Source organism: Pantherophis guttatus, chromosome 1 (genome assembly GCF_059756535.1).
Source record: "Pantherophis guttatus breed Tessera chromosome 1, ASM5975653v1, whole genome shotgun sequence".
Lineage (NCBI taxonomy): Eukaryota > Metazoa > Chordata > Lepidosauria > Squamata > Colubridae > Pantherophis > Pantherophis guttatus.
In genome coordinates, this window is record NC_142063.1 from 164,679,487 (window position 1) to 164,706,068 (window position 26,582).

Below are 26,582 nucleotides of genomic sequence, written 5' to 3' on the forward strand. Positions count from 1 at the left end.
AAAAGCACAACACAGGAAGAAACTCGGTGAAACTGCATGAAAACATATAGAGAACAAAAGCTTCAAATCTACTTGAAAATGATGCAGATTATATAAAAGGTAAAGGTAAAGTAATCCCTATGGATTTTATTCCGCCAGTCATTGCCGACTATAGGGGGCAGTGCTCATCTCCATTTCAAGGCTACTGAGCCAGCGCTATCCGAAGACATGTCCGTGGTCATGTGGCCAGCATGATGTCATGGAGCGGTGTTACCTTCCCACCAAAGTCGTATCTATTTATCTATTCGCATCCGCATGTTTTTGAACTTGCTAGGTGCAGGGCAGGAGCTCACCCTATTGCATGATGCTTGGGTCTTGAACCTGGGCTGACGGTCTTCTAGATGACAAGCCTAGCATCTTAACTGCTGAACCACCATGCCATCCTGGAGATTATATAAAAAGAAATACATTCATTGTTCAATGCTCATCTAGATCCTGCTTCTTTTGAATAGTACCTTCATATTAAGGGAAGGGAAAACATGTTCAGGTGACTTTGCAATAAGAAGCTCTGCAGTTCTTGAGTTAGTACAAGCAGAATAGCATACGTTTATGACTGTTTTTAATGCAAGTCTCAACAAAATTTTAATATAAATTTTCTGTGTATATATATATATATATACACACACACACACACATATAGCAAATGCATGCAAAACATGCGTATTCATGAAAAAAATAAAATAAATGTAATTTAATAAATTCCTGTGCACAAAGGTATTCCTTGGACAAACTTGTAAAAATGTAGGTAATTAAGAAAAATATATAAATGCATGTGAATTTTCCTCATTTTAAAATATACAAATACATAAAATAGGCTTTGAGAAATTTAAATATATTCCTGGCTTTGAGGTTCATATGTACAATGGAAATAGTCTGTTTAATACATGGCATTCCAATCATTTTTTTCCATTGAAATATGTCATGATAAAAACAATCATGCATAGCAAAAATATTATTGTCCCTCCCTCTTTGAATAAAGGGGGGCAGTTTGCTTCATTGGTCTTATTGGTCATTTTAATTGTATCTTCTGCACAAAAAGTTGGACATTTGATCAGCAGAGGGTACAATTTAGAAACCTCATCAATAAATAAATAAATACAGAAAAACAGAATAACCCTTCCCTGTTCCTGTTACTTGAATTGTGGTATCTCTGATTAATGTTTTTTTTTTTTTTTTGCCTGCCCCAGGTACATAAGATGTGGACCAGCGGTGATTTGTTTTAGTTGTTTTAAATTTAATTTTTATCGAAGACGTTTTACAAAGTAAAAAATTTTAAAAAAACAAAGTACAGTAAAAAAATAGGAAAGAAAGGAAAGAGACAAAAAAGTTAAGAAAGGAAAAACAAAATAAAGACGTAGCATCCAATCTTCACAGCAGTTATAAATGCATTTATATTTTGTCCTTTCTCTCTGAGGTTATGTCATGTCTCCCTTCTCTCCATATGCTACCCTTTCTAATTATCAAACCCAGAAATCACAAATTCAAGTTTTTCCCATTTTCAGTAAAAGAAAGTTCATAAAGGGTTTCCAGTCACTGACGAATATAGTTAGTGTCTTCATTCTAATTAAACACATCCATTTTGCATCTCTGGCAAAATTCTCTCATCTTCCCAACCACTTCTCTGTTGTGGGTATTTCACAAGGAGTATAAAAAGTGATGATTTGTTAGGAAAAATAATTTAATCACATTAGTGTGCCTATGTTAAGGTAGGAACATTCTGTTCTCTTTCCTTTTGGAGCAGAAACATGAACTTACTTGTACTTAACACATGAATTTGATCATCCAAAGTGAACCATTTTCTTTTAAGAACAGGATGAGTGCAATTGAGCAGGATATGGCAAAATAAGTTGGATAGAGGCTTTGGAGCCAAGAAGGGTGTCCTGACTTACTGGTGTTGCATTTTCCCACTTATTCCTTAAAATTTTAATTTGGATGGGATTTCTTTCAGTTCCACTCAGTTTATTGGTTGGTGAAAAATTTGGGCATCCCAGCTGTTGTTTAATGTATTGCTGACCAGAAAATAAAGCCTGGTTATGTTTTGTTGCTGACTAGGATGAAAGAATAGGGGTGAGGGTCATATTTGGATGCTCATAGTTTGCATTCAGTGACTGCCCAAGTTGAGACTGGCAAACAAAACCTCCTTTCCTACTGTTATGGAATAATCATATTAAAATACTCCAGCTTTTGGAACAAGAAGGCTGGATAAAACCATATCAAGCAGATATGTTCCTATAGCCATTTATTTATTTATTTATTTATTTTATTTTATTTTATTAGATTTCTATACCGCCCTACTTCCGAAGGACTCAGGGCGGTGCACAGCCAAACAATAAAAACACATACATACAAAATTTAAAAATAGAATAAAATCAAATTAAATAATTTTGGCCCCGTGATGCCAAATGATGGCGAACCCATGGCATGCATGCCACAGAGGGCACGCAGAGCCCTCTCTGCCCAGCCCAGCTCCACCGCGCATGCGTGTGCGCCTCCCCCTGGCCAGCTGGTCTTCAGGTCTCTGCCGCACATGCACGGGGGTGGGGCGCATGCATGGGGGGGACACACATGCATGTGAGGGTGGGTGGGTGGGGCACATGCATGGGGGGGTGCAGATTGGTGCAGGAGGCTTTCCAGGCCCAAAATGGGGCATGGGGGGGCCTCATGCACCCTATTTTGGCTTCCAGGTTGGTGTAGGAGGCTTTCCAGGCCAAAACAGGGCACAGGAGGGGAGCCTGCACCCTGTTTTGGGCCTGGAAAGCCTCCTGCACCAACCTGGAAGCCAAAACGGGGTGAAAGGTGCATGCACGGGGGGGGGGCGCTCGCATTTTGGGGGTTCTGGCACACGTGCATGCATTCATGTGCACACGCTCCCGCTTTGGGCACTCAGCACCAAAAAGCTTAACCATCACTGTCCTATAGGATATCACCTATTAAGATAGTAGATATTTTCTCTCATAAGAGGTATTGGCATTTGAGAGCTGTGGTGGCGCAATGGTTAGAATGCAGTACTGCAGGCGATTTCTGCCGGCTGCCTACAATTTGGCAGTTCGAATCTCATGAGGCTCAAGGTTGACTCAGCCTTCCATCCTTTCGAGGTCGGTAAAATGAGGATCCAGATTATTGGGGGGCAATATGGTGACTCTGTAAACCACTTAGAGTGGGCTGTAAAGCACTATGAAGCAGTATATAAGTCTAAGTGCTATTGCTATTGAGGCACACCAGGTTTTTTTGTTTTAAAAGTGTGCCCTTGTACCCATTGAAATAACCAGCCAGAGAAAGGCTGCAAAATGAACTAACCTTGGAATTGGTAGGGCAGTACCAAGAAGCGACTAAAGTGAAGGAAGAGTGTGCTTTAGGAAAGATAAAGTAAAAGATAAAGGAATTCCTGTGGATTTTACTCTGCAAGTCATTGCCGGCTATAGGAGGCAGTGCTCATCTTTGTTTCAAGGCCATTGAGCCAGCGCTGTCCAAAGACATTTCTGCAGTCATGTGGCCAGCATGACCGGTCAGTCAAGTAATGGTCATAAATCAAGGATTACCTGCACTACCTTTGCTCTGCTTTCCAATTGCTACGGGCAAAACACATTCATGTACATTGTAACTTAATGCCACGAAATATCTAGAGCAGTGATGGTTTTGGTGCTGAGTGCCCAAATGCATGCATGCGTGCCCAAACCCTCAAAATGCAATGCAAGCGTCCCCCATGCATGCACCCCACCTTGTGCATGTGCGCATGTCCCCTCTGCATGCGCCCAAGCCCCCTGCACATGCTTCCAGGTTGGTGCAGGAGGACTTCCAGGCCTAAAACAGGGTGCAGGGGTGTGCACGCACACAAACTCCCAAAATGCAGTGTGAGCACTCCCCATGCATGTGCCCTGCCCCCGAACATACACATGCATGTCTCCTACCTGCACCCTGCGCCCCGTGCATGTGTGACAGAGACCCAAAGACCAGCTGGCTGGTGGGAGACCTGCGTACATGTGCAGTGGAGCTGAGCTGGGATGACGACTGGCGTGCCTGCAGAGAGGCCTCTGTGTGCCACCTGTGGCACACGTGCCATAGGTTCACCATCACGGATCTAGAGTATTGGATTTTGGGAGACTATTATGGTGACTTCAACACTGATTACTAACATCTTGTTGGACCATTGCCTTGTATAAGCTCTTTCTGCAAAGAAGTACATGACGTTCCGAAAGAGCAAATATGGATTCCATATAGAATATATCCCATTTGTCTTTTAACCCAATTATCCCAGTGTGGGAAAAACATTTCCGATCAAAAACAGTAGTGTTACACAGCCTTGATTAAGCTACTAAGAAAGGAGAACTCCACGTTGTGATCCGTCAACACTTGAGGTATTGACATTGTGGGAGCTTGGTACAGAGTTTGGCAAGAAGGATCCATGCTGTGGGTGTCAGAAAAGATGCCATACATCAGCAAAACAATATTCACCAGCTGGCATCCCCTAAGTGGCATTTTAATTAAAACATTTTTAAGAGTTCATGGCCAATAATCGCATGATGTATTTCCCCTTAAGAATTATTATTGAGTTTGATATTACCCTCAAAAGTTGTATGATACTTGCCGCACTTTCTCTTTTCTTTTGCATTAACCAAAGAAACTGGAATAATGATTTTCCATTGGGACTTGTTCAATCTTGTGTACATGCAGTATTTGCGGAGCTTCTAAAAGTACAGATTGCAGTGGAGTTATGTCTGGTACTATTGTCTTTGGATTGAGATACAACCAGTTCTGAAACTTTCATGTTGTCATTTTTTAAAAAAATTGTATGAATATATTTGTAGTGAGAAACCATGGCCTCAGTATATCCTGTTTTGATCAATGCTTTCGTAATGTCAAGGGATGGGCCCGATCTCCAATTCTAAGTGGATTTGATGGTGGAATTCTTGTTTAATTGAACCCAGATTGAACAAATAGCCCTAAACTGCTGTAAACTTTAATGCAAAGACATCATGGCTCCAATATAAGTAACAGACTAATATAATTGTGTTATCTCTGTGCTGTGAAGTCTGTTTCTTCACATACATTTTGAAGCTAAGCAGGACTCTAGCTGTTATGAGTTGATCATCACAGTGTGTTTTTGTAGGTAGAACAGAAAGGCTGAGGCTAACAAATAATCTTATTATTGTTGATATAACTACTAAATCAACAAAACAAACATACATATATAATGATCCTAATGACTGTTCTGCAAGCCAGGCTTGGACAATTGTTTTATCATGTGATCACTGAATATTTTTTCAAGCAATAGAGCTATTTCTATGCCCTCCTGTTTTTTTTTTTTTTTAATAGCTGTATCTCCAGATTACACCCAGATCATCAGCATTGTTTAATGAGTCATCTAGAGTTATGCACATTCTAGTTAAATTGTTAAGGCTCTTTTTTAATTACACATTAGCATTATCTGAGATTGTTTGTTAGTGTTCCTCATTAGCCTTGAGATTGCTTTGTAATTCTCCCCTGATCTCCACCACAGTACTTTCTGAATTTGATATTAGCATCGTTTCTTTTTCTCTTTCCCTTTGTGCCCCGTGCAGGAACAAGGTGCAATCAGTATCAGTTACGCTTGTTCAAATGATCTGTCACCAGCTCATCTGATGGGGATGTTGTCTTAAATACTATGTGAACATAGCATGGACAAAAGCATCAAGGCTCAAGGGCAGTGAAGCTATAACAGAAAGTATAGTACACTATAAAATAAAGTTTGAGTTTGCTCAAGTAGCTGCTTAGATCAGAAGAGTACATAGCTGTAGAAAGTGAATTTGATATTTTCTGCCAAATAAAATTTAACCTGGAGACAAAGTGTAAGCCAAAGGAGTAGATTTGTAATTCAGAAGAGCTAAAGTATATGTGCTGTTTTACATTTTTATGTCCCTGGTTACTTACCCACAAAATGGATGGATGGACATCAAGATAGACAGCTTCACTTAGCAGTTTAGTAATTTAGAATTCCATTCACAAAGTAGTTTTACAATTTAGTAAATTAGTCTTAAACATTTAATTGTTTTAGTGTTCTACTCATATTTATAGTGTATTCTATATTTGAGTGTGATTCATTTATTTCTCTCAGTCATCTAGTACATTTATGTACTGTAACTTGAGCTTATTGTATAAAATGCTGGTCAGTGATTGTAATAAAGATACACCAGAGCAAAAGTCATGGCCAGGGAATTGAGGGCCATTACTAGATAAGACAATACAGGAAATCTCATGTCAAGAGAAAAGATCATTCATGTGGCAGATAATCTGTACAATGGTTATGTCCTCTAAGAAACCAATTTCAGGGTAATGAGAAGTATAATCTCATTACCATTATTACCATTATTAAGTAGTAATCCTTGCCTGCCAGAGTAAACAAATCAATACCCACTTTGTACCAAGCTTCTAGGGTGTCTTTATCAATCCACTTAGGTTCTTTGTTATTCCTAGACTAGTATGTCTGAGAGGTTGCAGAACTGATATTAATAGGAATAACCCACCTTTATAGAAATTACTAAACCTAGCACTTATATTTTTCTAGGTAGGACTGAAACTCAAAGGATTGACACTTCTAGCTTGACACTTTAATCCCTGCACCAGATTGGCTTTCTCTTCACAATAATATAGACTTGGGAAAGCCAGTTCTTTGTAAGCATTTTTTTATCTTCTGCTTATTTTCAACCCTTGAGAACTACAATGATCAGGTAGCCTGTAGTGTACCTGCCCACAGAAGGACCAATCCCTCAAATCTTTGAATATCTTAGCGGTGTTCAAAAGGTGGCATATGATATTGTCTACATTTTTTGGGATCAATGTATACCCCATATTCTGATTTTTGTCTTCCAAATAGGTCAGCTATTTTAGTCCATTCCTACAAATGCCCAACATGGTCTTCCTTAGAGCAGCCCTACATCAAAAAGTCATCAGTATACCAGGAATTCCATAAAATATATCATGTTGTTGTTGTTAGTTGTGAAGTCATGTCTGATCCATCACAACCCCATGGACAACATTCCTCCAGGCCTTCCTGTCCTCTACCATCCTCTGGAGTCTATTTAAGCTCATGCCTATTGCTTCGTGACATGTACTTCAGTGACATATATCATGTACTGTCCTATTAAATCATAAAATGATTCTGGAATCATTTTAAACAGTAACTCCCATAAAGTATTCTTTTGACATGTTGCTGAATATGGGTCAAAACCTTGACTGAAATCCTGAGTTCTCTCTTCTTGAGGAGACCCTTTGTTGAACAGAATTCAACTCACAGAACATCCTACCCTAAAGAAGGACAGGGATAGGTTTCACTGATTCCCCTTCCCCACAAATCTCCTATGTTAAACCTTTCCTTTAGTTCATATTAAACCCTTCACATTTGTTCTGAGTGTCTGAGTTATCATAAGACAAGCAGAAGTTTTGGAGTCAGGTCCCTGTCAGGATCTTCCTTCTCTATTGGTTTGACCTTGGGTCAAACAACTTAATCAGAATCAAGGACTGAGCCAACTACACCCAATCAAAGATGCCTCAAGTAAGTTTCGTGTCTGCCTATAAGAATGTACGTAAGATAAATGAAAGGGATAGAGCCGTGGAAGATAGTGAGCTGCCAGATGTCTCCTGAAGAGCTTGCTTCATTTAATTCCTATATAACATTCTGACAGTAATGATGTATCACTTAGTACTTTAAAAGATTCTTCAAACAGAGCAGAAAAGCAATGAGCAGTTCTTTTGACCCTGATACCCAGAATAATCATGATTATCTGTACTATTTAACCTCCAAAGAATTGAACACTGTTCATGGTCTGTTACTTTAGCGATGATGGTTGATAATCCATACGTGCAAGTCAATGAAGGTCATTCAGCCTTAGACCACTTCCAGTGCAGTTGGTTCACTTTTACCCCAATCATGCTGTCAGCCCCCCAGCTCTGTTGGCCCTACCCATCTTGCAAGTCTTGGCCGGAAGATGAAAATCAATTTCACTTTATATCTTGGGTGTAGAAAGATATAAATAAATTAATTGCTTGGCTTGAACAATTAATATGAAGGTTGTCATGTACTGGACTCCTGTGCCAGGGAAGAAAATCAGAGTATAGTCCAAAATACACTTAGCTAGTATTATCATTTTCAGAAGTCAGTGGGATGGGGTTCAAGATAGCAAACTTCAGCACATTTAACTGGGTGAAAACAATTCAGTAAAAACCAAGTCTAATTTAATCCCAAGGAAAAAAATAGTACCTAATGTGACATATACATGTAATTTGCTTCTTTCCTTCAGATAAAGTAGTCCAGACTTGCCATCCAACCCAATGGGAGACATCTTATGATGGAAGAAATGTCTAGTCATCATTGATTTCTGCAATGCAGTAAGAACTAATTTGGAATTGGCAACAGTTATAATGATAGGGTTTTTTCCAAAAGAAATATAAGTTTCTCTGAACTTTATGAGATGTAGTAGATTGTGATAATGCAGATTAGTCTGTAAACCAGCAGTTTTATGAGTCTATTAATGATTTAAAGCCAATCCTTTACATATTTAAATAAAAGCAGAAATCAATAAAGAATTATTTCTGGGCAATTATGTTACTCTAGACTTTTTCTGGATTTCCCTAGTTAATCATGAATTAATTTTCATTATATATTAGGCAGTGACATAATTGATGTTCATAAGGCAAGATAAAATAAAGCACACTGCAAATTATAATTTATAAAAAACAATATAAAGGTAACAGATCAAAGAGGTATTTCCATTGTTATAACACAAAATAAGCCTTCCTGTTTTATGGTTTAATTCAAATATATTATTTAGAGGTAAAGTAAATTTTTGAGCAGGCCATCTGATTGGGGCACAACCACCTACAAATCTTGTTTTGGAATGTGATGTTTTAGGGTGTAACAATTGAAAAAGAGTTATATAAATTAGGAATCTTTGCAGAAATATGGTGTTCATTTTGGAAGAACCTTTAAAGGGAATTGAATTTTTATTGAATAAATTAAAAGAATTTGAAGCATTAGCTAGATAAGGAACTAGATTACCAGATTTCCACTAAAATACCACTAGATACAACAACAGATCTAAATAACAATTTATTACAAGATCAACAAAGAGAAGACAAAGATGTCAACAAAATACATGAATATACAAGATAAACAGAACTGATGAATAAAAAAATTTAAGATTGAGAAGAAAGTAAAATTCTTGGGTATCATGTTGTTTCAAAGTAACTTTGTTAATACATGAAATGAAGTTAAAAAGTTATGCTAAAATGGGATAAATTGTCACTGTTGGGGAAAAATTTCTGTGATTAAGACAAATGTTTTATTCAGAAGAAAAGAAGAAGATTGGGTCTACTAAATTTGAAATTGCTGCCCAATGTTTAGCTTGGAAGAAAGAGTGGATATTGCTAAGAAACAGAAGGCTATTGGAAATAAAAAGGCATGATCTAAGATTTAGGTGGCAGGGATATCTAGTTATGACAAAGTTAGAATATGGAATCAGTATAAATTTAGGTTGTGTCTAAAACACTTTTCTGGATCTCAACACAAGAAGTATTTTAAAGATGAGAAAGAATAAATAACCATAAATGGTTAACTTTTTAGATGTATTAGACTTTTCTCAAGAGCATTATAAAATCAAATCAAGAGAAAATTTGACAATAGAAGGATATACTTGTCAATGGTTTTTTAATGTACAATTATCAGAATGGTTTAAAGTGAATAAAAGATTTTGAACAATGCATGATTGATTTTTAAACAGAATTACATACTAATGATAATGTTATTGCTAAAATGTATAAACTTTTGCTGACATATGAGACTGAAGAAGAACAAATGTAAGAATACGTGATAAAATGGACCAAAAAGTTTGGCTACAAAGTACAAATTGATCAATGGGGAAATATAAGGTTGAAAGGATTAATATTTATATTATGTTGTAGCCTTAAAGAAACATTTTATAAAATCAAGTATTGGTAATTGTCACTAGAGAAATTGTCTAGAATATATAAAGGTAGTTCAAATTTATGCTGAAAATCTGAACAAAATCAAGGGACATTTTATTATGTGTAGTGAATATGTAAAAAGGCAAATAAAATGGATACAAATAAATACACTAATTCAGAAGATACTAAAGGCTAAGGTACAATTAAAACCAGAGATTCTTCTTTTGGGAATAATGAACAGACAATTCATAAAAAATCATGAAACTTTTTTTTTATATATGACAACTGCAGTGAGAAAATTATATGCTGAAACTAGAAAAGTTTAACATTCCCCAATAGAGTGGTTGGTGAAGATGATGGAATTTACAAAGATGACTAAATTGATTTCCTTGATTAGACAAAAGACAATATCTATATTTATGTCTGATTAAAAACCCCTTATATACTTTTTGCATGAAACAAAAAAATATATAGTTGTGACTTGTGGTTTTGATGATTAGGAATGAATTAGATAATAGGAAAAAAAAAATCCAAGCTTTTTTGTGACCATAGAGTAAGATATATCTATATAATTATGTTTGCTTTATAATCATATTTATTGGAAGCTGCTTTCTATTTCATGGTACCTTTTCTTTCTGCATTTTGGTTTTCTTTTTCTTTTATCTCTTTTTGATTATCTTAGTTCTTTTTATTGTCTATTAGTTTGTGTTAGTTTTTATAATCTTTTAAAAACTTTTAATAAAAAAAAAATCTGAAAAGGACTGTGATGTTTTAAGTTGGCAAATATTAACTCTAAATTTTAACATAATCTGTTCTCATTATGCATGGTAGAGAAAGCTACAAAGATAGAAATAATAGACATTTGCAATGTTCTCCAGAAATCTGTTCTAAAGTAAGAACTTCTTGTGGATTTCCGCGATATAGTCAGCTGGTGCCATCGCTGACTATTGGGGGTGAGTCTTTACCCCCCACAGAGAGAGCCCGCAATCTGGGTGTCCTCCTGGATGCACGGCTATCTTTAGAAGAACATATGACGGCCGTGGCCAGGGGGCTTTTTATCAGGTCCGCCTGATCCGCCAGTTGCGGCCCTTTCTGGACCGCGACACCTTGCGCACAGTCACTCACGCCCTTGTCACCTCCTGAGTGGACTACTGCAATGCTCTCTACATGGGGCTCCCCTTGAAAAGCACCCGGAGGCTCCAACTGGTCCAGAATGCGGCCGCGCGGGTGGTTATGGGCGCAACTCGTTGTGCCCACGTGACACCCCTCCTGAGTGAGCTGCACTGGTTCCCAGTGGTCTTCCGGGTGCGATTCAAGGTGTTGGTTACCACCTTTAAAGCGCTCCATGGCATTGGACCTGGATACCTTCAAGACTGTCTTCTGCCACCAGTAGCCTCCCACCGGCCAGTTCGCTCCCACAGAGAGGGTCTCCTCAGGGTGCCATCAGCCAAATTATGTCGGCTGATGACACCCAGGGGGAGGGCCTTCTCTGTGGGAGCCCCTGCCCTTTGGAATGAACTGCCCCCAGAAATTCATAAAATCTCTGATCTCCTTGTATTTTGCTGTGCCCTCAAAACCATGTTGTTCCGCCAGGCTGGGCTATCAATGTAAAGATTTTAATTGGTTTTAAATGGGATTTTAAATTTGGGGTTTTATAAATTGGGCCTATTATTTAATAATTTTATTTATTTTTAAATTTTGTCTGCCTTTGTGTTTTTAATTAGGCTGTACACCGCCCTGAGTCCTTCGGGAGAAGGGCGGTATAGAAATAAAATTAATAAATAAATAATAATAAATAAATAAGGGCAAATGTAGGATCTACACAACTCCATTATCTCATTTCCCTCAATCATTGATTGTAATCATATGTTGCATCTCTAGACATTTAAGCTTTATTTCCATTTCCTAAAGAAGATAACTTTTGAACTTTACATCAGTATTGAAAATAAATGGAAGTGGAAGGAACTCACATGTGATTTTTGGAGGAGATCCAGGCCTCAAAAAAATAAAATAATTTAGGAAACCATATGTATTATACCTGTTATTATTACAATTATTGTAACTTCCTGTTGCAACCAATGGATTAACACTCATTTGATCTGAATAAAGCAGACCTAGTACAAGGTAAAGTAGAGAAAAATATGAAAAGAAAGCAGCTTTGCAGCTGAAGAAATGATTTGTATGTTGAAACTTCTAGAACTTAAAAAGCCACTACTGGTCATTTATACAATATATTATATTGTATAATTGGCAAGATGGAAAAATGTTCTGCTATCTATCTGGGAATATCCTAGTTTCCTATGCATGCATGTATATCTATTTATTCTGGGAACTATAGGGTTTTGTCAAAAGCTTCACAAAACAGTTGGTGTTTGGGGCATGGTAGCCAAAGAAAGAGGAATCAGAACACCAGAATCTTGGTCAAGGGTGACTTTGGGAAGTGCTATATAATTATGCAACTTCTTCTACCATTAGCTCAGACTGGGTCAAACTTGTGGCCTGTGGCCAGATGCATCATGCATGGCCACACCGATACCCGGTTTAGCAAATGGGAAAAAAATCCTGATACATCATGTGACACCACTGTGACAATGTGAGTTTGACACCCCTGGTCTAGGACAACTTGCCATGGCCAACTCACCATGGCTAACTCGCCACAGTCAACTTGATGCAGGACAATTCAGTGCTGTATTAATTGTTTCATTCCGTTACCTTTATTAAGAGTTGTGGTGGTGCAGGCAATAGAATGTAGTATACTGCAGGCTAATTCTGCTGACTGTCGGCTGCCAGCAGTATGGCAGTTCGAATCTCATTGGCTCAAAATTGACTCAGTCTTCCATCCTTCCGAGGTTGGTAAAATGAGGATCCAGATGGTTGGGGGCAATATACTGACTCTGTAAACCATTTAGAGCGGACTGGAAAGCACTGTGAAGCAGTATATAAGTCTAAGTGCTATTGCTATTATTGGTGACCACATTTTCATCAAAATTATTGTAACTCTTGTATTTCTGGATTTACTTTATTTTATTATTATTGGACGTGGTTCCATTGACATTAATTTAACTTTTGTATTTGCTCACTGTTCTGCAGTGAGGTGTCCTGTGGCAAGTTGGCTGTGGTGAGTTTTCCTGCAGTGAATTGGCCATGGCAAGTTGGCCATGGCAAGTTAGAATTGGCCATGATGAGTTGGCCACAGTGAGTTGTCCCATTCTGGCTCAGACCAAATCATCCAACTTCTTTGTCTGTTGTAATTGTGTCAAATTGTAACCAAGAAAAATTCTTGTGTGGGCATCACTTAGTTCTAATTCCCCACTAGGAAGAGGAATTTGCATTCCTCACAATTTGCACTAATTCAGTTTCTATTAGATTTTTCTTTTATTTGATTATAATGGAATAATTGTTTCAAAGACACTGTCAGCCAGAGAGCTATCAATGAATGAAATCTAAAGAAGAAGAGTTGAAATCAATAGGTACTAATGACAATTTGTAAACCCACAGACAATAGAGGAGAAAGCCTGAGCCATATGATGAACAAGAAAGATCCATTAATAGAAAAGAAAAATACCTGCTTAGGAATCAATAGCATCTACTATACTAAGTTTTCAAAAAAAAAGTGAGATTGTTTTTTATCCTTACAGGATACAGACTCCCCCGCTCCAAATGTTATTAGGTTTGCAACATTCCACATTGTTGCTCTCCTTGCTTCATCCAAGATGGAATCAATGGAAAACATCAACAACAGAGGTAGCTATTCCACTCCCATCCATACTCTTAATTTTGCCATGTTGGGTTTTGATTTGGAGAGGAGAAACTATGTACTTAGCCACTGTTGAAGGATGGGAGTGGCAAGACACTCCACTTAGGGAAGCATGGGAGATGGTCTGAATTTCTCCCTGTCACCAGAAAGCAAGACATTGGGGCATCTTGGCTTCCCCAACTTTTTTTGGGAGAATGCCTTGGTTTCTGACAAGAGAGAATATTTTAGAGGAAGGATGAAGAAGGAGTTCCCACTAATGAAAGTTTCTCATTCTGCAGCTCTAGGGGAAATGCCACAAAACTGTTTTCACTGAAGCAAAGTTAATCTTAACTTTCCAAAATAGCCAGGAGCCCTCATTTTTATGGAGGTGTGGTGCTGATGTCAAGGTGGTACATCCACTGCATATTAAAAAAAAATGGTGTTTTCAAATGGCAACATTTGAACTAGGAAAGGTATCATATTTGGTTCTGGATCTTTTGTTTTTTAAAAGACATTTGTGGCTGGTCACCAAAAAGTGAGTACTTAGTCAGCTTAAACTCAAACCAAGGAATGGTTTGAGAAAAAGCAAGATATAGTTTCTCCATTTGCTGCATTTGCTGCATCCTCACCAAATTGAGCCCTGAAAACTCACACGTTTCAAGGCATCCTGGTGGTTAATGGTTAAAAATGCCAGTAAAAGGAGAGCCAGTGAGGCTAGTGTTGAAGTAAGTGTAGAACAGTGGTGGCTTTCAAATTTTTTTACTACTGGTTCTGTGGACGTGGCATGGCTTTGTGGGTGTGGCTTTGTGGGCGTGGCAGGGGAAGGTTACTGCAAAATCCCCATTTCCTCCCAATCAGCTGGGATTTGGGAGGCATAGAATAGATAGGGGTGGGGCCAGTCAGAATTTTTACTACCGGTTTTCTGAAATACTCAAAACCACTACCGGTTCTCCAGAACTGGTCAGAACCTGCTGAAACCCACCTCTGGTATGGAAGGAGAGGCCTAGGTTGAAAACCATCATCAACCACAGAGGTTCATTGGCTGATTTGGGCTCAGTCATGGGAACAATCACAGCAACAAATCTGGGTAAGGGACTAGTTCTTGGTGAATACCTGAAGGCAGAAAAATGATGAATAATAATTTCCCAGACTTGTATTAAGTTTGTGGCCTGGGGGTGAAGATATAGGAACCTTTTGAGCTCCCTTTTAATGAACTCCCCGGACTGAGATTGGGGGCTTTGATGTTAGTGAACTTGCTAGGTTCACTACATCATTAAGAATTATTTCAGATCCTTCTGCATGTAGTAAATGTGTTAAAATGGTAGTTGCTATTTTCTTGATGATAAATGTTCCCTCCAAGATCACTCTCTTCTCTGGGGCACAATATTTATACCAAATGCAGCATGCTTGGGTTATTCAGGAAATTTTACAAAATATGGCAGGGTTAAACTGGTCAGCTCTCTGTTTATTCAATGATTGCTTCATTGTTTCCATCAAAATGATAAATAGAACTGATGACTAGAGAAAGTCTATTTGCTAGATAAATGTAATCCCAAAAATAAGTGAGTTTACTGTACTTGCATTTATTTGCTGGGGATTCTTGGTGCCTTAAATCAAAGTTCTAACTGCTGTTGGTAACATAATTATCAGCACTCAGATCCATTAGTGATAGTTAAGATTCCACAATGATGCATGCTTTCCCTTCCCTTCCTGGTGCTAGAAAAGATGATCATCTTGATTGAAATCTTGAAGAATGGGAAGCAAGCAACAAGAAAAGAAATAAAATCTTTGATATTTCTGACATACCACATGGTGTTTTGAAGCTGCTAAATGACAGGAACAAATAACAAAAGGCAGTAGAATCTGTAAACAAAGATTGGCTTTTATGTGAGGAATACGACCTCATTCTTCTAAATGGCAATGATAGTCCCAAAGGTGCTTTTTTTCAAGAGACAACTGGACTTTCTTTGTTTTTCCTTGAAGACATTTTTCTTCTCATCTCAAAAGCTTCTTCAGTTCAGAAGAAAAATGTCTGAGAAGAAAAACATCTTCAAGAAAAAACAAAGAAAATCCAGTTGCCTCTTGAAAAAGCACCTTTGGGACAACCATGACCTGGATGTCTGAGAATCTCCATAGACATTCGCAATGATAGTATTGAGATTGAATGAAAATTTCAAACTAGCTCTGCTTTATGACTATGGTTGCCCTGTATCTGTCACAGGCAGATAAAATGTATGATATCTTTGATCTTTGCTAAAATACAGGCGCATATACTATGTACAGTATCATGATAGGCTATATTATGTAAGCATGGAAAGCATATGCGATTCAATTAACTATATATCTGATATTTCTTATGGAAGGGACACATAGAAATCCTTGTAAAGTACATGAGTAATTACATTTTATATATTTTTTTAAAAGTGATTAAAAGAGTCTACAAGACTTGCTGATTCTACTCACATTCTTGCCTATAGGATTTCTTTCACTGTGACAGTGAATCACAGTTGTGTTCACAGGATAGAGACTTTTTAATTCCTTCTGAACTGGGACATTTTTAAAGAGTAGCCAGGAGCTGATTTATGTGGCTTCTCCTTGTTTGTTAACAGTGTGATCTACATAACGGATCATTAATCTCATGATCCAAGGGGTGGCCTGCTCTGAAGGGACCTCATTCTTCACATTTCCCATGAATGAACCAACAGGATGGAATGGTAATGAAGCCCAGATCACAGAGGCAATTCTATTATATGAATGCTTAGAGCGTCCTGATAATTTCACAGTTAGAAACAACATTCTCACACTTGATTTAAATTCTGTTGCCGCTTCCTCCTCCTGGAGAAAGAAACATGTTAAATTTTGGATTTGGGTTTCACACATCATCCTGTGATATTTTTTTGTTGTCTAAATCCATTTCTCTTTTAGAGCCTCAACTAACATAACATTTGCATTAGTTTTTAAAAAACCCTTCAAAATGTCATTTTGTTTTAGCTAAGCTATTAGCTAACTGTGTTTAGAGTTTCTAACGAAGGCATACTTTGGGAGGTATATCCTCTAGGATATGAGAAACACACTATTTACCTTTAGTATATTATTGTGGATGAAGAGTGTCTTTCTATCTTGGACTAAAACCAAAATCTATGAAAGATGAAGCAGGCACTAGCATAATTTTGTAATATTTTTTTAATTTTTAGTTTTGGGACTGATTCATAGTTTGAAACCATGCAAAGCAGAAGAAATCTAGATATCCATTTTGGAAAAGATCCCTATTGTACCTTTTAAAATCTATTTATTTTCATTTGATAAAAGTTTATAAATAGCTTTCTTCTTAATGCTGTCTCCTTTTCTGCACTATATATATTGTGTGGGGTTCTATGCAGGGGTGAAATCCAGCAGGTATTGATAGGTTCTGTAGAACTGGTAGCAGAAATTTTGAGCAGTTTGGAGAACCAGTAGCGGAAATTTTGAGTAGTTCGGAGAACTGGCAAATACCACCTCTGGCTGGCCCCCGAGTGGGGTGGGAATGGAAATTTTGCAATATCCTTCCCCCAGGAGTGGGGAGGGAATGGAGATTTTGCAGTATCCTTCCCCTGCCATGCCCACCAAGCCACACCCACCAAGCCACACCACGCCCACCAAGCCACACCCACATAACCAGTAGTAAAAAATCTTGGATTTCACCACTGGTTCCATGAGAACCTGATAGGCCACTATGAGAAATTCAGGGTAAAATAAAAAAAAAAAACTTAATAAAATAAAATATAATAACCTTGAATGAAGACTATTTTCTATCATTAAAACCTGATGCCTGAACTCCTTCTCCTCCTCCTCCGTTCAGCAATCTGAAAAATATGAAAGAATGTATTTAGTTAGTTTATGATATTTAGAGATTGTCCATCTCCCTCGGGGTGATATACAAATACACATAAAAACATAAAAGCTATATATAGATATTATACTGAAAACAATTTAAAAAAGAATAAAATACTTAAAATTCAGAATTAAAAAGGCAGGGAAGGGGCTTCAGGGTGCTAACCAGCTCCATGGCTGCATGGTCCTCTGTGAGCTCCAAGAAAGATGGCAGAATGAGATCTTTAGATATATTTGGAAGGTCAGGAGAATGTGGTCTCACCTCACCTCTGACAGGAGTATGTTCCAAAGGGGAGTAGATTACCAGAGATAATGGCAGAGAAGGCTTTCTTCCTGGACCTCCCCAGTTGAAATTTTTAAATGTTTGAGGTTTAATGTCAATTAAATTCAGAGGTGGAATTCACTTACGTTCCCTACTAGTTCACAAATGAGAGTGCATGTGCCACCTTCTACACCTTCGGCCTTCTGCGCATACTCCTTGCTCGCGCACATGCCTTCTGTGCATGCATGCGGCCTCCAAAACATGGTGAAATAGGACGGCATTACATCTGGGCGGGTGGGCAGAGCCTACCACAGTCGCTGCTACTGGTTCGCCCAAACTGGACAGAACTGGCTGAATCCCTGAATCCCACCACTGGTTAAACTAAATAATCATGGAATTTTAGAAATGAATGGGGTTCTTTAGGCTATCAAGTCTAAACCCTCCTTGGTGCCAGAATCCAAATTCAACTATCCCTTAGCGATTGTCAGGCGGGAGTTCAGAGTTTTTTTAAAAATACTTTGCTTGGAGAAAGCTGCTATGATTGAGACTGTGTGAATGCAAAATTAGAAATATGACATTGTTTGTTGAACTTAGGATGTATACTTGTACTCTGTTCATACTCTAGGGCTTTGTTGGTTATTAAATTGCAGAGTGCATTTTACAATGGTTTGAGTTATTTTGTTAAACAGTTTGTTGGTTTAAATTTATTATAGCTGTAGATCAACATAATAAAATCAATAAACATATCCATTATAAGTATATACCAGCAATATAAACAAAAAAGAGTAAAAGATTTAAAAGCTTGCAAACAAATGCCAAACAAATAAAAATTTCTCATAGTTCAATAAACCTAAATCATACTACCATACCCATGTACTTGTTAACCTGTTTTAGTGGGCTGCATTCTAGACATGATCTTATGTTTTGATAAGTTATCAGTATGAATTTCAACAGGGCCAAATTGAAGACTCTACCTGGAATTGCTTGGTAGTTTTGGAATTCTCTCCTCTTCAAGAGTCCTGTATTATTCCCCTCTTTAATTTTTGCTGACTTAGTTCTTGGTATAGGTGCAGGTATGCTTTGTGCTCTGATTAGAGCTTTTCAGAATGAATTTAGATAGTTTGCTAGAGGCAAATCTGTAATGTTATAATCATTGCGTTCTATTTATTTATACAAAAGTTATTATAAGTAGTTGGCTTAGTCATGTTGCTCCTGGTTTGGTCAGCTGGTTGGTTGGCTTCTCCAGCATCTATACCAAAATATTAACTCACTCCAAAATGCTTCCATTTAAGAATATTGATGAGAAAAATTAAAAATCCTGACCTGTAATGTGTTGGATGGATATCCTAGGTCTGTGATGCCGAACCTATGACACGCATGTTGGAAGTAGCAGCCATCTCTCTGGGCACGCCAGCTGTCGCCCATTGCTCTTTCGGGTTCTGGTGTGCACATGCCTGCCGGCCAGCTGGTCTTTGTGCGCATGCGTGCCAGAAACTGGAAGACCAGGTGACCGGCACTCATGCACATCCGGAAACCAGAAGCTCAGCTTCCTGGCATGTGTATGCATGCCAGGAAACAGCTCTTCCAGTTTCCGGCGCTACCGTGCATGCATGCTGGGGAGCTGCTCTTCTGATTTCCGGTGCTCCCCCCCAGTGCACACGCACTCCCGTTTCGAACACTATCCTAGGTGGATCATCTTAAAAGATCAAAAAAAGTTTAGTTTTTTGTTATTTTCTATTTGAAGATATTCCTTTCTCATGCTTTCTGCATGTTGTCTAGCTAGTTGCTGTCAGAATGGACTGTCTCCCAATTATTCTTATGGCCCTGGTCTTCAAAGCAAGAGATGTGTTCTAAGGTGTCTCTCTCTCCATCCCGCAGCCCAAATAAGAAAGTTAAACAGTCAAGTTACGTTGAGTTTAGGCTATTGAAAATAAATCAATCCCAAAAAAATTGAATTAAAAACAAAGCATGTGTTTACTATTGCCTTTTTTCTACAGTATGTGACAATCATTCAGGTTCTTGAAAGTGCTACCATATACCTATCACTCATCTTTCCTTGAGATTAAACAGATCCAATTTTCTCAGTTTTTCCTCATAAGATTGCATTTCTACTTTTCTGCACCTCTTCGGATCTGTCTTTTTGGAAAATAAGAAACGGACCATGAAGGACATGGTGCTTCATATGGAACATGTCCAGCAGAAAGTATAACAAAATTATTATTTCCCATGATTTGGAAACTACATTTCTGTCTGTCTGTATTCATGTCAGAAGCACTTACAAAGCTAACCAATGGGTGCTTCTGTGCAGCTCAGAAATACATTTGACCTTTTAGCAGTCATATCATACTGCTGACCTATATTTACACTATGATCAATGACAATTCTGAAATTATTTTCAAAGGCACTCATTCCCCATCCTATGATTTGGGAGGGTTTTTTCCCCTTGTAGCAAGGAATTTGATATTTGGTTGTTAAATTTCATTTTCAGCTTCTGTAAACTGTAATACTAAGATTTTAAAATTTATTCTTATCTTCTAGTGATCCCATGCTGTTTTGTACATTAAGGAAATCTAATATTGTACCGCATACAAATCTAATCAGCTTAATCAAAGTCATTAATAAAAATCTTGAACAGTAATGGTCTCAAAACTGAACCCTACTACAGCACACTTGGTATCTCACTCAAGTTTGATTATGAACCATTATTAAACTCTAAATTCAATTTTCAAGCCAATGGTAAATCCATAGAATAGAGAACTCATACAGGCCATTGTTTACTTACTAGGTTACTAAACAAAATAGCACGGAATATTTTGTTACATTCTTTGTTGGAATGAAGCTGTATTATATATCTGTGGCATTCTCACAGTCTACTAAACAAAATATTCAAACAATATTGAAACAGGAGGAACTAATCAGATTTAAGATGACACCAAGCTAGTGGGAATAGCCAACACTCTATAAAATGAGCTCAAGATACAGAAGGATCCCAAGAGACTTGTATGCTGGGAACTATGTAATAAAATGAAATTTAATGGAGAAAAAAGTAAGGTTCTACATCTAGACAAGAAAAGGTGGTACCTGGATCAATAGTAATAACTGTGAGAGGGATCTTGGAGTTCTAGTGGACAATCACTTAAATATGACTCAGCAATGTGCTGCAGCTGCCAAAAAAAGCCAACCCAGTGCTAGGCTGTATTAACAGAGGGAGAGAATCAAGATAATGTGAAGTGCTAGTACCTTTTTATAATGCCTTGGTAAGACTGCACTTGGAACATTGCATCCAGTTTTGGTTGCCATGATATAAAAAAGATGTTGAAGCTCTAGAAAGAGTGCAGAGAAGAGCAACAAATATTGCTTAGAAATTTGCAAAGATTAGGCAACTAAAACATACAAAGTATTGTTGCAGGAATTGGATATGTCTAGTTTAATGAAAAGGACTGGGGTGACATGATAGCAGTGTTCTAATATCTAAGGGGTTGATACAAAGAAGGGGGTGTCAACCCATTATCCAAAGCAGCTGAAGGTAGAACAGGAAATAATGGATGGAAACTAATCAAGGAGAGAACTTAGAAATAAGGAGAAATTTCCTGACAGTTGTAGCAATTAATCAGTGGAACGGCTTGTTCCCACAAGCTGTAGGTGCCACATAATTGGAGGTTTTAAAGAAGAGATTGGGCAACCATTTGTCTGAAAAAGTATAGGGTCTCCAGCTTGAAAAGGGGGTTGGACTAAAAAAATCTCCAAGGTCTCTTCCATCTCTGTTATTTTGTTCAGACAAGCAGGCAGGCAAACAACCTCAACCAACCAACTGACCAAATAACTAACTGAACAAACAAATAAACCTCAGTATGCACTATTTCTGATCATTCTTTTGTATAGTTTTCTGTCAGCTTCTGGAGATAGTCTGTCTTAGAAATGTAACATTGATAATTTTGGCACTTTTGAGGGTCCTTTTACTTGCTTCAAAACCACTGTAGAGTAACCCAGAACAAGACACCCAACACATTATATTTTTGACAAGTTTGTTGTCATTTTCTTGCCAATATTCTTTTCTGCACTTAATCTGTCTCCATGACAGAACTACTTCCTTGGAAATTACATATGTTGAATTCACACACACACACACACACACATATTCTAAATGAAATGATATGTTCTGTGTCACTTCATCATCACCACCAGATACTGTGATTCTGTGATTGCATTACTTTTTGTCCGACAGGTAATCATATAAAGTATGGCGAAAGCCCACTAGATCTATTCAGATTGAACTCTCAAATTTCTAAACAATCTGACAGACTATCATGTTCATGTTGGCTAGGCTGGAAGCTGAAAATCCAGCAAATCAGCTCCCTTCTTTATTATAGCAAGGCAATGGCCTAAATGCAAGATGCCCATAAAACTCTGCAACTGAATGAATGGAAAGAAGCTCTCGTCACTGGGAGATTTGAAAATTTTCACCCACACTGACCTTGAATTACACACCAGAGCTTGTTTCAACTTGGAAGAAATCTGTCCCCTCCCCTTTCCTGCACCCATGAGGAGCAGCATCTTATCTCATGGATTTAAAATAGTTAAGACATACTTCTTAAATATGTCCTTTTTTCACTTCATACATTTCAGTTACAGAAAAGAACGCCTTTGCGAATGAATGATGATGGTCTGAGAATGCCAGAATCATGAGTGAAGATCTCATCTGACTGGCCCCCAATGATTGACATTGGATTGACATCTGGGCACAAACTGGATAGCTATAACTGCTAAGCTTGAGCACTGATCAAGCTACTCAATTTTGTCTGTGTTAGCTTTCTTTGGTCTGTGTATCTCCCAATATGTGGACTTCATCTCCTGGAATTCCCCAGCCAGCATACATTGCTGAATACTCTGGGAGTTGAAGCCTGCAAATAAGGAATGGATCAGGGTTTGGGAAGATTAGGTTACAACGACTAGCAGTAGTTTCCCATGGTTTCAGACAAGAATACCAATAAAAGAGAATATTTGTAGTACTGAGTTGAAATGAGGGGTCCTTGGTGCTCTCTGAGCTTAGTTGTTTTCTTGGTAACTAGGTAACATCATCAGTGCTAGTAGGGACTAGATGTTACCTATTTTGGTAATGAAATGTCTGCAAGAAAACAGCCAAACTCAGTGAGTACCAAGGAACCCTCAGACAAAAGTGTTCCCCTATCTAACCTGGAGATGTTGGTTGTTAACTGTTGATTTCTTTGCTTGCCACTCTTGTGTTCTACAAAGTAAGCTAAGGAGAGACAAAAAACAAAACAAAACAAAACTCTGAAGAATTTGGATTCATCAAAAATTCATCCTTGAGCTCACCAGCTCCATGCATTAAAGTACTTAAATTGAATAGCATTCTGTTCTCCAGGATTAAGCCAGACTACTATGTTTTCACAAGCACCTACTACTTCAGAGTTCCCCAACCTTTCCAGCTTTGTGGATGGTTTCCTGTGAATGGTTTCCTGTGGCGGATAAGTGCATGCATGCCCACTGCTCACATAAATGGAGCACACGGGTGCTTGTCCGCCGCTTGTGCAACTGGGGATGTGAGCATGCATGATTGCCTGCCACTTCTGCAGCCCAGTTCTGAAGGGCTCAAGGCCTGGTAGTGGGCCACGGCCCAGGGATTGGGGACTCCTGTGCTACTTGAATTAGCTGCTTCACTGTGCCTGGCTTTCCCCATTCATGTAGCCGGGTTGGATTGCTGTGTATGCTTGAGCTTGGTCTTCTCTTCCTCAATCCTGTGAGGGAGATGCAATAGCCAGAACTTTTTTTGAACAAGCAACAGTTTCAACGGTTTTCTGTCTGGGTCAATTAATCAGTCTCTGATTATATTGGAGGGTTCAATGACTCTTCCAGACTGGGAGTTATACAAACTACTTTAGCATCTGTCACTGAAGGGCAGCAAATCAGATCTTCTGAATGTAGACAGCTCCTGTAGGGAAAAAGAGGCACTCACTTCTCTGCAGCAGCTCTCCGTTTCATTTCATCAAAGGTGTTTATACCACATTTAATAAGATAAGGGACAGCACAGGGTTCAGCGCATTGGATGAGATAACTACAACAGATGGGGAATAAACACTGACCTGCACATAGCAATTGACACCTTGATATAAAACCAACGGGAACGGCAACAACGAAGGGACACATCCACCAGTCAGTTGCGAAGAACAACTTTATATGGGCTGATGTCATTGTTGAATTTCATTGCATTGGAGTCTTGTTGTTGGAACTGTCGTTAGGTCTTATGGGGATTGAACTAAAAAATGGGATGACACAAAGTAAAGTAATTAGTGGCGAACGCATATTCACCTTGATTCAGATGGACTTCTTATGAAGGTAGGCTTTGGTACACAGAATATAACCTGAGCCCAGGAGTGGCCTTTTTAAAAATTTAAATCCAGATTTAGATGAAGGGTCAGGTCCTGTGCTGCATATCAGGGTGGGTAAAGCTGAAATAAGGGATGGGCTAGAGTAGAGATCTTTATAGCCATCAAAAGAGTGAAGAGGGTAGTCAGAACTGTACAACTGAAGCCTCCTCTTTTGTATCTAGATCAATGCCATGACTACAACCATCATTTTGACTTTTTTGATCTCTTGTGAAGGTACCTCTGCCTTAAAATGGGCAATGCTATATTACCTCTTCTTTTGGGACTTCCCTATGTTTCCCTTCCTGATATCCCTGCCCCACCCCAAATACTTCTGACATTCCAGGATGCTGCTGATACAGAATTGAACCGAAGGTGCCATTTGAAATCAGGCCACAAGGAATTAGTTTTGGTCAGGGTTGGGTTTCCAAAATTGTAGCAAGTGGTTGCCCAGTTGCTGGGTGGTCATGGTGGTCATGGCTAGTTGGCCTCCTCTACCATGGGAGGGGGGGTGTTTTTGCCCTCCCCGGGCTCTGGAGGCTTTTCTTGAGCCTCCGGGAGGGTGAAAATGGCCTTCCAGGCTCTGGAGGCCCTCTGGAGGCTGGAAATGTTAGGCCCGTTTTCACCCTCCCCGAGCCAGCCAGGAGTGGGATTTGGGGGTTTTCCGAACTTCACAGAATCTTAGCTAGAGGTCCTCCTGAACCCCCAGCAGCCCACCCCTGGTCTTGGTGTTTCACAGGCTTGAAAACTATAACTAGCTCATCTTTCTCATGTGATCCTTCACCCCAAACCAAATGTCAGTTTGCAAACCTCCATATCTGTTTTTTTTTTAAAGCCTAAATCCTGCAGATCAGGGTCCAGTAAGACTGTCATTCCAGAATCAGCTCCATCCTTGCTGCTTCCTCTACCAAATTTCTGGGAGGGATGTTTTAACCACATGCTTTAATTTCTAAATGTGCCCCAGACTACACTTGGAACTGTGCCTCAATATTTAATTGAAGCACAGTTCCATGTATGTGATTTTAAATTTCATGTAATATTTGAAATTATCCCTAAGAATTTGTTCTTTCTGAGCAGAGGAAAGATTTGTTTCACGGTGATCAAATATGAAAGCAAAATGAAAGGAAGTTTATATTTTCACCTTCTCATTAAGGCAGGCAATTTATCAAGCAGCTTCTTTTTGGTGAATGAGAATGTTTTAGTAATAAGCGTATGGAGAGGCATTTTGACCTTTTCAAGTGGGGTTAGCCAGTCATTAATTCAGATGACAGTGCATTATCATAATCTTTTGCCCATCAACTGTGAAGCCTATGTCTAGTCTCATTTACATATGCAAATACAGATAGCATTGTTTCATTAATTGTGATGTTGCGGTTTAATCTAGAGGCGGTTAACATGTTTCCTTTAAAAGGTCCAGATGACATATGTTTATAATTACCCATTAGAATGCTCGCCTAATATTTAAAAAGATGAGTTATAATGAATAGAACTTATTCATTTGAATGTGACAGATATAAATGTGGCACACATTCTTCCATAATTCATATTTTCACACATTTTTAGACAGTCTGTGGTATTGCAATTGCTGGAGACCTAGGTGAAATTTACATGAAGGTGTATTTCTTTCATCCTAAGGCTCAGATCTCAAACAAATAAACTCCCTCCCCAATTCTCCTCTGAAATCCTTGCGGGCAAATGCCCTCGAAAACCATGCAGTGCAATGAATATTTGATATCATTTTGCATCCAATTATTTTCTAGTTACATTCTTCATTGAATGACTGTATGACTCCAATAGCAGCCAGACTTAAAAAGCATTTGACAGCTGACATGCAATTGGATTAGGCATGTTGTACTAACATTAGTTTATTTCATCAATCAGGAAATGTACCTTTGGGTATTTGGAAAAGAGCCAGTTGATTTACAAATTCCATTGTCAAGTGTCAAAATAGAAATGCAAACGTTGATACTTTACTCTAAATTTCTTTTCAGTTTTGCATTCTTCCGAATGTTGAAGTTGGTATTGTTATGTATCTAATTTTGGAGGGAAAATTAAGCTGGAAAAAGCTTGATGATTATTGGCTAGCACCCAGGGCAAGAAGCTATATAAGGAGAGTTGCTCTGCTGTACATTTGCTGGATTCTCACTGTATATTAAAGAGTTGTTGTTCACTTCGACCTGACTCCTGTCTCCTCACTTGCCCGATCTAACAGCTATGCTGTCCAGAAACTGGATTTGCATATCAGTCTGAAAGTCAGTGCTTCATTTATCATGACTTAGTAATGTATGGATTGAACAGCTTCAGTTTGTATAATAAAGTATGGTTAAGCAAACAATGGTCACTGCATAAGTCTATG

The 26,582-nt window shown here is 38.5% G+C and overlaps 1 long non-coding RNA gene across 1 annotated transcript; it reads right to left on the reverse strand.

The window, feature by feature from the left end:
• Nucleotides 1-344: 344 nt before the first annotated feature.
• On the reverse strand, nt 345-24,011 carry LOC117674960 (uncharacterized). Its single transcript, XR_004594065.3, has 3 exons — nt 23,945-24,011; nt 17,481-17,553; nt 345-422 (listed from the first exon to the last, which is right to left on the reverse strand). It is a non-coding gene; the product is annotated as an uncharacterized LOC117674960 (long non-coding RNA).
• Nucleotides 24,012-26,582: the final 2,571 nt, after the last annotated feature.